General features: G+C 44.6%; 1 protein-coding gene across 3 annotated transcripts in view; it reads right to left on the bottom strand.

Annotated features, from left to right (window-relative positions):
- LOC128021219 (cell adhesion molecule 2-like) overlaps positions 1-8,372 on the bottom strand; it is a 392,008-nt gene that overhangs the window by 140,711 nt on the left and 242,925 nt on the right. The window lies entirely within an intron of this gene.

Below are 8,372 nucleotides of genomic sequence, written 5' to 3'. Positions count from 1 at the left end.
CTAGCCCGAGAGCGATTTTTCCCGGCGCCCGCAACATGCATCTGCTTTCACAATCAGTAGTTGTATCAAACCCAGGTGGGTTTGCAGTCACCTTACGTCATTGCAAACACACACGGAAAACGCATGGAGAACACAACGCGACTGAGGATAGTTCAACATTTTTTTGTTATTCTTGTGCTGTTTTATGCACAGCATAATAATTCATTTTAATTATTTAATTTTAATTAATTACATTTTGACTTTTATGAGTGTGTAAAATCAACCTCAGCTCTCTCGTATGTTGAGTCTTGGGTTCGGTACCCCAGTGCACATCAGAGCCCGATGACATCATTCATATTAGTGATTTTTCATGTGAACCATGCCCCGTTCCGCATTAAACTCTCAGTGTGAAAGCCCCCTAAGCAACTTTGCAAGTACATGTCAACTTTCCTACTAACCCTAACCTAACAGCCTACTAATACTCTAATGAGAGTTAGTTAATTATGCAAATCAACGAGAGTTGGTTGACAGAGAGAGAGAGAGAGAGAGAGAGAGAGAGGGAGAGAGAATTATATCATCTCCATTCACTCCAACAGATCTTTTTTACAGCAATGTATTGACAAAGTATTGACAAACTATTTTCCTGTTTGACTCTATAAAGCTGCTTTGACAAGCATTATCGTATAAAGCACTATACAAATGATAAGGTGACAATAGTGGATCGTGGAGCCTGAAAATGTGTGCCAAATACTAGCAGCAATGTAGAGATGATGCAGACAAGACAACTGGGATGAACTTTTAAATGGTAAGACATTTATGGAGTTAAATTGTATATCATCAGCACAGCTAATCAAATAAACTTGTGCATTCAAATTAAATTAGTAGATTATGGGGACATTATTAATTTTTCTCATGCTGTTGCATTCATTGTTGTATAATTAATGATTTTAAATGTGATTTTTGCTTAAATATTAGAAATGGATTTATTGCAAAGGATGCTGATGGACCTAAGTTAGAATGAAAAAAAGTTTAAAACAAGCTAAATTAATCATACTAGGCTAAATTAACAAAACTGTATTATACCACTACTGTATTATTGAATTAATTACAGCAAACCTGTACTTTACAACTGTATTTTATTCTTCTTAGCTATTGTAAAAGCAGGACTAATATGTGATGGTGGACCACTTATCAATTTTTCATGTGTTTTTCTTCTTCTCTTTCTTGCTTTCAAAACAAAAGCACCTGAAGACTTACTGTAATAAGAAATCACTCTTAATTCCTATTCGGACTGGACTAGTTTTCTAAACTCATGTACCTCTTTTCATGTACCAATTCAGACGCGACTAACATCTCTGTGTTCATTACAGAGGTGGGAGGGTCTGATTTGTGCATCTAGGCATCACAGAGATCACGCACTCTGTATGCGTGCATTGCATTCATTCAGAATGAATAATGGAACATAAATGGTTAAAGTCAACAGATTTTACTAATAGAGCTAACAATGTCTGTGTAAAAATAACATTTGATCCTGCCATCTTTCTGAAGTGATTTTCACCCTCCAGTAATTAACAATGAGGTTCTATCTACACAGTCGATTGGAATGCCAAAACTTTGAAGCTCAATATCTCAAAACTACTCTGAATGCAGACAGAACCTTAAAAATTCCAAGGGGACGAGCTCTCTGGAACACTTGATTTTGATTGGTCAATCGTAACATTCCAAGGCCTGATATTTTCTGATAATGACTGATTTCAATAGCAAGTCTGTATGACAGACCACTAAACTAGGTATCTGAAGTCTTCATTTGCAGTGTGCAAAATTGCGATCTGGTTCATTTGTAGCCACTTGCTAGGAACTGTTTTATTAACAGTATTTTGTATTGTGCCACGATCAACTTGTCTGGGTAATTTTGCAATAATAATTGTTGATTTAAAAAGTCTTTGAACTCAGATAATACAATACAGAGGTTTCAGCAGAATAATTAATAATATAATTATTTAAAAGTGCTAAAAGAATCCTCAAAAAAGAAGCCTCCATTGTAAGTGTCTTACCATAAATAAGATGTCTGCTTCTTTGAAAGTTAAACTACAGACTGCTTCACCTTTATTTACCTTTATCATGCTGTTTTGCATATTACTCTAATGTATTTTCTGTCATTAAAGATGATGTGTCATCCACACTGGTCAAAGTCTTGTTCCAGTCAGCATTTCAAGTGTTTTTTAAGAATCACATACACACTTATAGAGGATCGGATCTCTTAAACAGCACAACTGAGTAAAGTCCAAGAGCAAAACTCACTGTGAGCTGCCTTAGAGAGGATTGACATGATTAAATATACAGACTAATAGAGAAAATGATGCTCCAGTGCAGCTCCAGTGAGTTTGATGTGCTCCTTTCTTGCTATTTAAGGACTGTTTTCTGGATAATTTCTAACCTTTATCCTCTCTCATAAATGTTCTCTCAATGTTCATCTGGTATGAGAAAAAAATACATTCAAAAGCTAATTTACCACGATGTACTGTACATCATAATAAGGAAGTTGGTCATGTACCAATGCCACAGTATTTCAGAACAGCAGCAGTGTCTGATGAGACATGTCTGTCTCTCACTCGCAGCAAACTAACGGTTGGAGTAGAGTGGTTAAGGATATTTACCAAGCTGTCAATCAAATGTTCTTTTTTTTCTTTCTTCAGTGGATTAACTTGCATTGATTAATTGTTCACTCCAAGACTAGCAATGTACACAAACAACAAAAATGGTGTACTTTTTTTGATTTCATGAAAATCACACATAGTCACTTCAAAATGTTTTTTTTTTTTTTTTTTTTTTTTTGCTTCCTTGAGAGTTGCAGGTTATGTGACTTGAGGCCATTAAGCTGTTCCTAAAATATAATCTAAAAGAATCATAAAAGGCATAAACAGTTGTACAACATAAAAACACATATTCAAGCACAATTTAGTGACATATCCTGATCTAGTTTAAGTTCATCAGGTTAAGTAAGGTGACTTCTTTCTCATTAATAATTGACAGCTACATCAAAACAACAAGATGAGCACCACAACACCTTTCGCATGAATTTTTACAATGACCTACTTTTCCACCACCTGATGAAATCAGTCTCAAAAAGCAGAGGAATACAAATACACATGGAGAGCATCCACTATTTATCCACCATCCACCAAACGCAAAGCTTTCACAATGAAACACGTCTCAGATTACAAATGTAACGTCTTAGTTACGTATGTAACCCTCGTTCCCTGAAGGAGGAGACGGAGACATTACGAATGGGATCTCGCCCGAGAGCCCAATCACCTTTGAGTGGTACAAAACGAGCCAATGGTACACAAAGTACCTTGGTCTGCGGAATTTGCATTGCGAGCTCCGCCCCACAGAGCGGGTATATAAGGAGCAACGCAAGCAACTTGCATTCAAGTCTTCGCTGAGGAGCCGAGCCAGTGACCCGGCCGTTCAGTGGAACAGCGATGTAGCAAGGGGACGTAAAGTCTCCGTTCCCTCCTTCAGGGAACGAGGGTTACATACGTAACCAAGACATTCCCTTTCAGTCGGTCACGTACAAAGTTACGAATGGGGTCCCTTACAAAACGCCACATGGGGGTCTTCCAGCGACCCGTGTGAGTGATAGCACCCTGTCGTGAGGCCAGCACGAGTGAGGGCCTATAGCTCGCACAAAATACACTGGGTAGCATATTCCAGCTGGACATATGCTAGCAGGCTGCCTGTCCGTGGGAGGACTTACAGAAAGCAGGTATCTACCAAGGTGGTGATACATAAAAACTCTGAGGTACCCAGCCCGCAGGGTGGAAGTTTCAACGACAGAGCTGGCAAGGGGCTTGCCAAGGCAAATACACATGCTGCAGAGAGACTTACTGTGGACATACACACGTGGGATTACCCAGAAAGGGGAATCACGACACATGGAGGCACCTAGTCCCACACATGGCTGACCAAGGGGCATGTACGCAAGTGTTGGACATCAACAGTGCTGGAGGAACCCAGGGTTCTGACTGAGGAACTCACCTTAGGGGAATAGCGCACGCATCCAGTCCGCGGAGTGGAATGGCGCAGCAAGCGGATTGACACCGAGCAGGTCCTTACTGGCCTGGAGCTGACGTCTCCAACTCCGGGTCGCCCGTCTCAGGAACGCCGCTTGGCCTGGCGTTTGGAAGGTTTAGGGGCAGAGACGGGTTGCACCGCCCTTCTGCGGCCATCTCCTCGCTGCGGCCGGGGTGAAGGCTGCTGCTGTGGCCGAGTGGGAGTGGAGGAGGCCACAGGGGGTGCCCTCGGCGATGAGCAGGCTGAGGTTGCGCCGGCGGCGGGGTGGAAACAGCAGTGGGCCGCCGGGGCAAGATGTGTCTGATGGCCTCAGACTGCTTCTGGGCGGCAGAGAACTACTGGGCAAAGCTCTCATAAGATCCACATAAGCAGCCCCCAGGAACCAATCATCCAGCCTAGAGCACTCGGGACAGGGTGGAGGATTCCACTCAAGCCCGATGCTCTCCGCTGCCCGGGAAAGCACGGCCGTCAGCTCGGGATCGGACTCGGACAACACTGGCACTCCCAAGGGAGGCAATGCAGCCAAACCCTCATCTCTCGAGGACTCAAGCATGCCTTGTGATGTGGCGATCGACATATGGTCCTCTTTGCGAGCCACGAATGAGATGTCAGGAGCCTGAGAGGGTCCAGCAAACTCATCCGAGAACTCAACCGGCTGCGGCGTATGTGAGGGGGGTGTGGCCCGAGGAGGTTCGCTCATCAGGGAAGCCCACACGGTAACCCTCAGATCACCCTGGCCACCAGCCGAAGTAGCTCTCTTACGAGAAGAAGAGCTAGAACAGGGTGTGGCAGAGGGGACTCTATACCTTTTAAGGTAATCGAGTCTCGATCTCAACGCCGAGAAGGTCATGTCCCCGCAATGAGAACATGAGCCATCCACGAATGCAGTCTCAGCGTGCTGGATGCCCAGACACGTGACACAGCGATCGTGACCATCACGAGGAGCGATATTTCGACCGCACCAAGAAACACACGGGCGAAATTACATCTTTAAAAAGATGCAAATCGGCCCGTATCTCTTTTTTGGGAAAAAATTGTCTCTTTTAGAGGTGTTGAAGTGCTCAGGGGAATGCGGGAGCTGTCGCAGGAAACCCAGACGAACCACTGAATCGCGCCGTCATACCAACACCAGCTCTTGCTTGTAAACACTCCGGTGATTGCAGCAAGCGATGTGCTCGGCTCCAAAGCGAAAGCTTGAATGCGAGTTGCTCGCATTGCTCCTTATATACCTGCTCTGCGGGGCGGAGCTCGCGATGCAAATTCCGCAGACCAAGGTACTTTGTGTACCATTGGCTCGTTTTGTACCACTCGAATGTGATTGGGCTCTTGGGGGAGATCCCATTCGTAACGTTGAATGTGACCGATTGAAAGGGAACCATGGTTCCCTGAGAGGGAACGAGATACTGCATCCTCTAGGGAACACCTCGTTGTGACCCGTGTCTGAAGCATACTTTGAAAAACGCCAATGTGTTGGCCGGTGACAGCCTCTGACGTTACTACCGGCGTGACTATAAATACGCGCCCGTAGGACCTGTCACTTATCTTCTTCGTGAAAGCTTGCATCCGAAGCATGGCAGGGAGCTAGAGGACGCAGTGTCTGCCTGTCAAGGGAACTTCAAACTGCATCCTCTAGGGGACACTTTGGGGAACAGTATACCCATGCCGCCACGCTGAGGGGAGTGCAGGCCAGAATCATGGCAAACACTAAGTACCAACTCTACCATTTCGCCGTGAGTCGCCCCTGGGACAGTTAGAAGGCTGTCCATGACATTATCCCTTATGGCCAAAGGCCTAAGCTACATACCCAACTTACCTGTAGGGCCTCGGCCCAGGGTAGAGCTGAAGGGTTGGAATCAAGAAAGAATCATTTAAAGGGATACGGCTAAGAACCTAGCATGTTCTTTACCAAGTCTTGCCTGTCACACAGGGGCTACCGCTAGCTTTCGCAAAAACTTGCCGAAAGAGCTGTCCCAACAGCTCTCTAGTAGCAACGCCCTGTTCTAGATAGGTATCAGAGGATACCTGGGTGGAGTGGCGCCCAAGATGAACAGGGCTTTAACTGACTCAAGAAAGGGCACGAAGCAGCCGCGCGAAGCCCTCACCATATAGGATTCTAGAAAGAACGCAGAGTACTAGCATGTGAACTTACCACAGTGTGGATTTCAGAAAGTTTGCAAAGACTGGATTTACAAATACTGTTCTAAGGAGGGGCTCTTGTGGCACTCTGATAGAGCAGCTCATAGATGGAATGGCCCGGGAGCAGAGCAATTGGAGGAAGAAATGTACAGATGAAGCCTCGGCCACGCCTGTACCATGGCGTCTAGCCCCAGTGGAGCTGGATAAGTCAGAGGAAGCCAGAGGGGATAGTGCAATGCTCTCTCAAGTCACAAACCGATCCACCCAAGTTCCCCGAGCCTCAGCCCCTGCCTCAACAGGATGTCTGCTCTCACAGTGCATCTCAAAAACAGTATGTAGTACTGGAGCGCTCTGGTGAAAATATGAGAGGAGGACAGTCTCATATGAAAGGAGGACTCCGAGCTCAGAGTAGCACGCTCATAGGTGACCCTTTTTCTTTTGGAAAAGGGGAGCGCTGCTAAACTACCATGATAATTGCCCAAACAGCTCCTCATGTTGAGGGAAGCGATGCTTTAGGTGTATAACAAATACACACTGGTTGAATGAAGCCCAAGGAACCCAGGGCTAATTCACTTTAGAAAGGAAACGAAGCAGAGCGCGTAACCCCTACCATACAGGATTTAAGAAAGTGCACAGAGTCTTGCATGCACACTTACCACTTACGTGGATTTTAGAAAGTGCGCAGAGTGTTCACGTGCACACTGACCACCATATGGTTTTGAGAATGTACACAGGCTTAGCGTGTGTACTGAAAGGTTCCTAAGCATCGCAGAGGCGCTGGATTGCACGGGAGAGGCCAGCTCTAATTTTCCAAACCTCAAGCGAGGGGAGCATCACTTGAGACAGTACATACAAATATACTTCCGTAACTACCAATCAATCAATCAATCAATCAATCACCTTTATTTATATAGTGCTTTAAACAAAATACATTGCGCCAAAGCACTGAACAACATTCATTTGGAAAACAGTGTCTCAATAATGCAAAATGATAGTTAAAGGCAGTTCATCATTGAATTCAGTGATGTCATCTCTGTTCAGTTGAAATAGTGTCTGTTTTAATTTGCAATCAAGTCAACGATATCGCTGTAGATGAAGTGACCCCAACTAAGCAAACCAGAGGCGACAGCGGCAAGGAACCGAAACTCCATCGGTGACAGAATGGAGAAAAAAACCTTGGGAGAAACCAGGCTCAGTTGGGGGGCCAGTTCTCCTCTGACCAGACGAAACCAGTAGTTCAATTCCAGGCTGCAGCAAAGTCAGATTGTGCAGAAGAATCATCTGTTTCCTGTGGTCTTGTCCTGGTGCTCCTCTGAGACAAGGTCTTTACAGGGGATCTGTATCTGGGGCTCTAGTTGTCCTGGTCTCCGCTGTCTTTCAGGGCAGTAGAGGTCCTTTCTAGGTGCTGATCCACCATCTGGTCTGGATACGTACTGGATCCGGGTGACTGCAGTGACCCTCTGATCTGGACACAGACTGGATCTGGTGGCCACGGTGACCTCGGAACAAGAGAGAAACAGACAAATATTAGCGTAGATGCCATTCTTCTAATGATGTAGAAAGTACGGTGTTATGTGAAGTGTTCCAGTTCCAGTTTACCTAATTAATGCAGCCTAAAAATCCTTTAACGGATTTGGATATTAAAAGCATATTAGTATGTTATGTGTATGCCAGGTTAAAGAGATGGGTCTTTAATCTAGATTTAAACTGCAAGAGTGTGTCTGCCTCCCGAACAATGTTAGGTAGGTTATTCCAGAGTTTAGGCGCCAAATAGGAAAAGGATCTGCCGCCCGCAGTTGATTTTGATATTCTAGGTATTATCAAATTGCCTGAGTTTTGAGAACGTAGCGGACGTAGAGGAGTATAATGTAAAAGGAGCTCATTCAAATACTGAGGTGCTAAACCATTCAGGGCTTTATAAGTAATAAGCAATATTTTAAAATCTATACGATGTTTGATAGGGAGCCAGTGCAGTGTGGACAGGACCGGGCTAATATGGTCATACTTCCTGGTTCTAGTAAGAACTCTTGCTGCTGCATTTTGGACTAGCTGTAGTTTGTTTACCAAGCGTGCAGAACAACCACCCAATAAAGCATTACAGTAGTCTAACCTTGAAGTCATAAATGCATGGATTAACATTTCTGCATTTGACATTGAGAGCATAGGCCGTAATTTAGATA

The sequence above is a fragment of the Carassius gibelio genome, chromosome A10, assembly GCF_023724105.1.
Source record: "Carassius gibelio isolate Cgi1373 ecotype wild population from Czech Republic chromosome A10, carGib1.2-hapl.c, whole genome shotgun sequence".
Classification (NCBI taxonomy): Eukaryota; Metazoa; Chordata; class Actinopteri; order Cypriniformes; family Cyprinidae; genus Carassius; species Carassius gibelio.
Note: the sequence above shows the minus strand (reverse complement) of the source record. Positions and strands in the feature narration are given on the sequence as shown.